Source organism: Neoarius graeffei, chromosome 3, assembly GCF_027579695.1.
Source record: "Neoarius graeffei isolate fNeoGra1 chromosome 3, fNeoGra1.pri, whole genome shotgun sequence".
NCBI lineage: Eukaryota > Metazoa > Chordata > Actinopteri > Siluriformes > Ariidae > Neoarius > Neoarius graeffei.
The window spans coordinates 94,813,004-94,819,003 of NC_083571.1; positions in this window are offsets into that span (position 1 = coordinate 94,813,004).

The following is a 6,000-nucleotide window of genomic DNA, read 5'->3' on the forward strand; positions in this document are numbered from 1 at the left end:
TGGCCCCGAACCAGCCCTGGAACTGATTTGGTGGAAAAGGGGCATGAGTCTCTGCTCTCAGCGCGTGGGTGTGGGAGGGGCTGCTCGCTCTCACACACACACACACATGAGGGAGGGGCTGCTCGCTCACACACACACACACACACACACAGGAGGGAGGGGCTGCTCCCTCTCAGAAAGACACAGGCTTGTAGCCTCATGGCAAGTCACACATTCACACAGTACAGTGCAGCTCCTGCAATAGCGACTGCTGCGCGCACTGCATCACTCTCACAATTTCCCACAGGGGAATTGTTGGCTCTAGTTATAATTTATAATGCTTATGTACATTCTTTTACAAAAGTGCAATATTTTGATGCTGCTGAGCCATTGATCAACCTTTTTTTTAATGTCTGATATGTTGTAGATGGGAAAAGTAAAAGAAGCAAAAGTTTACTTAAGAAAGATGGCTCTCTTTTTATTTTATTATAACTTGTTCCTCAGGCACTCAATGTTAATAAACAGGCCTACATTTGAAATCTGTTGACCTCAGTTTTCATTCTTGCATTAGCTTTATGGAATTCATTGTATTAATTAATTTGCACTGAAACTCGATTTAAAGAAAAAAAAATCGTGGTTGAAATCGAAATCGCAATATCTGCCAGAAAAATCGCAATTCAATTTTTTCTTAAAATCGTTCAACTCTATTTGATACTATGTTTCACATTGAGCAATAAAATTGAAGATTTTCTTATTTCTTATTTTTCACTGTTTCTTAAAATACATAATATTATGAAAGTTGATAAAACAATAACTTAAACTCAGTGTAATTTTAGTATTTTACCATACTTATGATGAAGTTATGGTAACTTGGCACTGCATTAACTATGTTGATATTATGCTGGCTGAAACGAGGATTCGTAATGCGGCAATTTGCATCACAGAATATGCCGCAGCGGTGCAGCCGCATGGACTCTGGGGCCTGTGATTGTATCGCCCAGGCCAGTTGGTCTCCTAGTGGAAAATCCTTAAAAAATGCTCTGAGCTTTAAGCAGGGCTGGGAGAAACAAATGAAGTGATTCTCGGAGAGGACTTTTTTTTGACAATTCAGAATCCACTACTTCCATAGTGCTTTTAAATATAAGGCTGTAAGCTTTGTGTTAGTTGTCTCTAATATTTATGTCCCAATATCTTGACCACATTTTAGGATGAAAATAATCATTTTAGATATGTTATTTTATATTGAAAAATTAGCTGTCTCGGAGAGGACATTTTTTTTTACACAATTACGTACTAATTTGATCAAAATAATCTGAAAACTTACTGGCATTCAACATTAAAACTTAACTATGTTTCCAATGATATGGAACCAAATATTTGTTTTATGGTATAAAGAATGATTTAAGTGCATCCCTTTTGGAGCTACCTGTGGTCAAAAAAGCACTTTTTCTAAATGACACGAGTAATTTTGCTAAATATGACATATATTGCCATACGTTCACCAAAAATAACGTTATCACCAAATTTTTTTTTTTGCATGGTAAATAGAACTATATACAATAGGGCTACAATAAACAACCAAGTTTACTTAGTCAAGCCTTTTGATATTGAAGATAAGTGTTAAATGTGATTTTTAGCTTGCGTACCCTGATTGTAAAACAACCCATAAAACTTTTATTACCACAAAGTTTGAAACAAACAGAGAATTGTTCAGAACGTCTTTCTATGATGTAGCATGGCATAGAACAGACACCGTCTCAGTGTTTAAGTCTAGGCTGAAAACATATCTGTTTAGTCAAGCCTTGTGTTTATGAGGTAAAGGTGTAGATCTGGAGGGTCCTCAGATACAGAGTGTTTGGTAAACTGGGATGTATGGATGCTGTCAGTCCCCCACTCGCTTGCTCACTCGAGTTTGACGACAGTGTAGTGGCTGCTGCTTTATGTCCCGGGGCTCCTTCATGCCTGTGTTACCTTCTGGCTCTGCCCTTTTAGTTATGTTGTCATAGTTAGTTGCCGGAGTCCCTGCTTGTACTGATACCCCTTTTCCACCAAATCAGTTCCAGGGCTGGTTCGGGGCTGGCGCTGGTTCACAACTCGTTCAACTTGCGAGCCAGCTGAGAACCAGTTTGCTTTTCCATAGCTCGGGGTGCTAAGGGGAACCACGTCATTACATCACTGTATATGTCAGTTACATCGCTGCATTTACATAAACCTCGGCGCGAACATCGAAGCAACAACACGGAGAAGAAGAAGCAGCAACAACAACAACAACAATAATGGATGACTTCACGTTTGTGCAGCTGCTGCTTCTGGCTTTACGGTGTTTCATTGGGATCAGAAAACGGCAGATCCAATATGTTTGTGTTGATCGACAGGTTTTGAGTGGACGGCGATTACGTTCTCGGAGACAGGTAATAACCTAATAATGTTTTGACTCTTACACTGAATGTGAGATGGTTATGTTAGCCTTTGTTATGGGCTAACGTTAGCCAGTGTTATGTCGGCTTTGGCGGTCTTGCTATTGTTGTTGTTGCGGTTCTTTCCTCTGGTCCAGCAAAGAGCTGGTGCTAGCCTGGAACCGGTTTTTCTGGCCCCAGAGCCAGTTCTTTGTCAGTGGAAACAGAAAACCCGGTTCCAAACTAAGCACTGGCCCCGAACCAGCCCTGGAACTGATTTGGTGGAAAAGGGGCATCAGTGCAATATGTATACTGTTCCTACTTATTCAGGTGACATTGGGCATACCTAACAACCTGTGTTTTCTCTCCCTCTCCCCCCAAATCTGTCCCTCTGAGTTACATGTCAATCCTGAGATTAAGATGCTGACCTCTTCTGCTCCTCAGACCTGCCTGATCCATCCTGGTGCCCTGTGTCTGGTTGGAGTCTCATCGCATCGCTCCTGTGGAGGACGGCCCCATGTGGACAGTTGAAAGTTACACCTGGAGGACGCTCTGGACTCTTACAGTAATGCTTTTATGCCTGAGGACTGCAGTTGACTTGCTAACTTTAGGACTGCAGTTGTCATGAACAGTTTTGCACTCAAGTTTCCATCAGTGAACAGTTTATAACATCAACGAAACTGACTTCATGTTAAAACTGTTAATGTCGTCTGTTGTTGCCCAAATGAGGATGGGTTCCCTTTTGAGTCTGGTTCCTCTCGAGGTTTCTTCCTCATGTCGTCTGAGGGAGTTTTTCCTTGCCACCGTCGCCACAGGCGTGCTCATTGGGGATAGATTAGGGATAAAATTAGCTCATGTTTTAAGTCGTTCAAATTGTGTAAAGCCACTTTGTGACAATGTTTATTGTTAAAAGCGCTATACAAATAAACTTGAAACATACCAGTTTCTCTTCACTGCAACTTCAGTACAATGCACAACCTACAAATACAGCTTCAGGTAGCTTTTACATCAACCAGAATGGGATAAATAGCTGATCTCAGTCATATGTCTTCTTTTTCTTTTGGTTGCTCCCGATTAAGGGTTTCCACAGCGGATCTTTCGTCTCTGTTGCTCCCTGTCTTCCGCATCCTTCTCGACCACATCCATGTTTGTTTCGTGACAGAATGATAGAACTGTCAAGGCCAAGTCAAGTCAAGTTTGTTTGTATAGCGCTTTTAACAATAAACACTGTCGCAAAGCAGCTTTATAGAATTTGAACGACTTAAAACATGAGCTAATTTTATCCCTGATCTATCCCCAATGAGCACGCCTGTGGCGATGGTAGCAAGGAAAAACTCCCTCAGACGACATGAGGAAGAAACCTCGAGAGGAACCAGACTCAAAAAGGAACCCATCCCCATCCATGCAACAACAGACAACATGACTATAACATTAACAGTCCTAACATAAAGTCAGCTTCGTTGATGCTATCAACCCCCCACCGACGGAAACCCGAGCGCAAAACCGTTCATGACAACCGTAGTCCCAGAAAAAAGCACCACTGCAAGAGTCCAGAGCGTCCTCCAGGCGTGACCCCCAACTGTCTACATGGGGCCACCCTCCACAGGAGCGATGCGATGAGACTCCAACCAGACACAGGGCACCAGGATGAATCAGGCAGGTCCGAGGAGCAAGGGGCGGCATGGTGGCGTAAGTGGTTAGTACGGTTGCCTCACAGGAAGAAAGTTCTGGGTTCGAGCCCAGTGGCCGGCGAGAGCCTTTCTGTGCAGAGTTTGCATGTGTCTGCGTGGGTTTCCTCCAGGTGCTCCAGTTTCCCCTCACAGTTCAAAGACATATGGTTAGGTTAATATGGGACGGCCTTGGGCTGAGGCGCCCTTGAGTGAGGCACCTAACTCCCAACTGCTCCGGGTATGTGTGTGTACTCATTGCTCAGGAGTGTGTTCACTGCTTTACATGGGTTAAACGCAGAGAGGATTTTCACAAGTGTGTTGTGAAATAAAGTTGTGCTTTCTTTCTTTTTCCTCTTTGGCCTTCCTTGTTTTCATGTGCCTGACAGTTCCATCCTCCTTCCAACATGCTCTGCATCTCTTCTCAGGATGTGTCTATACCATCTCAGTCTCATCTCTCTTAGCTTAATTCCCAAGCACTCCACATGTGCTGTCCCTCTGATGTGCTCGTTCCTCATCTTGTCCAACCTTGTCACTCCCATCCTCAACTCCACCACCTCCAACTTTGCCTCCTGTCTCTTCGTTAAGGGTACGGTCTCCAATTCATACATCACAGCTGGTCTCACTACTGTCTTATACATCTTACCTTTCACTTTTGCTGGGACTTTCCTATCACAAATGACTCCTGAAATCCTTCTCCAACTGCTCCATCGTGCCTGCACTCTCTTTCTCACCTCACTATTGCAGCCCCCATTTTCCTTCACAGTTGACCCCACGTACTTGAATTCACCAACTTTCTTTACGTCTACTCCTTGCATCTTCACTACACTCTCATCCCCATTCTCACTGATACACATGTATTCTGTTTTGCTACTGCTCACCTTCATTCCAATGCATCCCTCCATCTCTCCAAACCCAACTCAACCTCCTTTCTACTTTCACCACATATCACAATATCATCCACAAACATCATGTTCCATGGTGACTCTTGCCTCACTTTGTCCGTCGAGCTATCCATCACTATGGAAAACAAGAAAGGACTCAAAGCAGATCCTTGATGGAGTCCCACCTTCACCTTGAACCATTCAGTCGTTCCAACTGCACACCTCACTACTGTTTCACTGTTCTCATACATGTCTTGCACCACTCTAATATACTTCTCATACAATACCATAACTCATCTTTCGGCACTCTATTGCATGCCTTCTCCAGGTCTACAAACACACAATGTAGCTTTCTCTGGTCTTCCCTGTACTTCTCCATTAACATTCTTAAAGCAAAAATTGCATCCGACGTGCTCTTCCTTGGCATAAACCCGTACTGCTGTTCACAGATTGCTACCTCTCTTCTCAATTTCGCCTCCAGTACCCTTTCCCATATATATATATATATATATATATATATATATATATATATATATATATATATATATATATATATATATATATATATATATATAAAAAATCTTTATCTGTGGCATGATTGTTTGTGCCAGACTGGCTGGTTTGAGGATTTCTAAAACTGCTGATCTGTATGTGTGTGGAAAATCCCAAGAGAAGTCTTTAGAATTTACTCAGGATGGTGCAATAAAGAAAAGAAAAAACATCCACTTAGCAGCAGTTCTATGGACGGAAGCACTGTGTTGATGAGAGAGGTCAAAGGAGAACAGCCAGGCTTTTTTGAGCTGACAGAAAGGCTACAGTAACTCAGATAACCATTCTGTACAAGCACAAGCGTGGTAAGCAAAAATCACATCAGAATGCACAACATGTTAGACCTTGAAGCGGATGAGCTATAACAGCAAAAGACCATGTCAGGTTCAACTTCTGTCAGCCAAGAACAGAAAGCTGAGGCTGCAGTGGGCATAGGATCACCAAAACTAGACATTTAAAAACTGGAAATACATAGCTTGGTCTGATTTCTTGATTTCTGCTGAAGCACACAGATGGTAAGGTCAG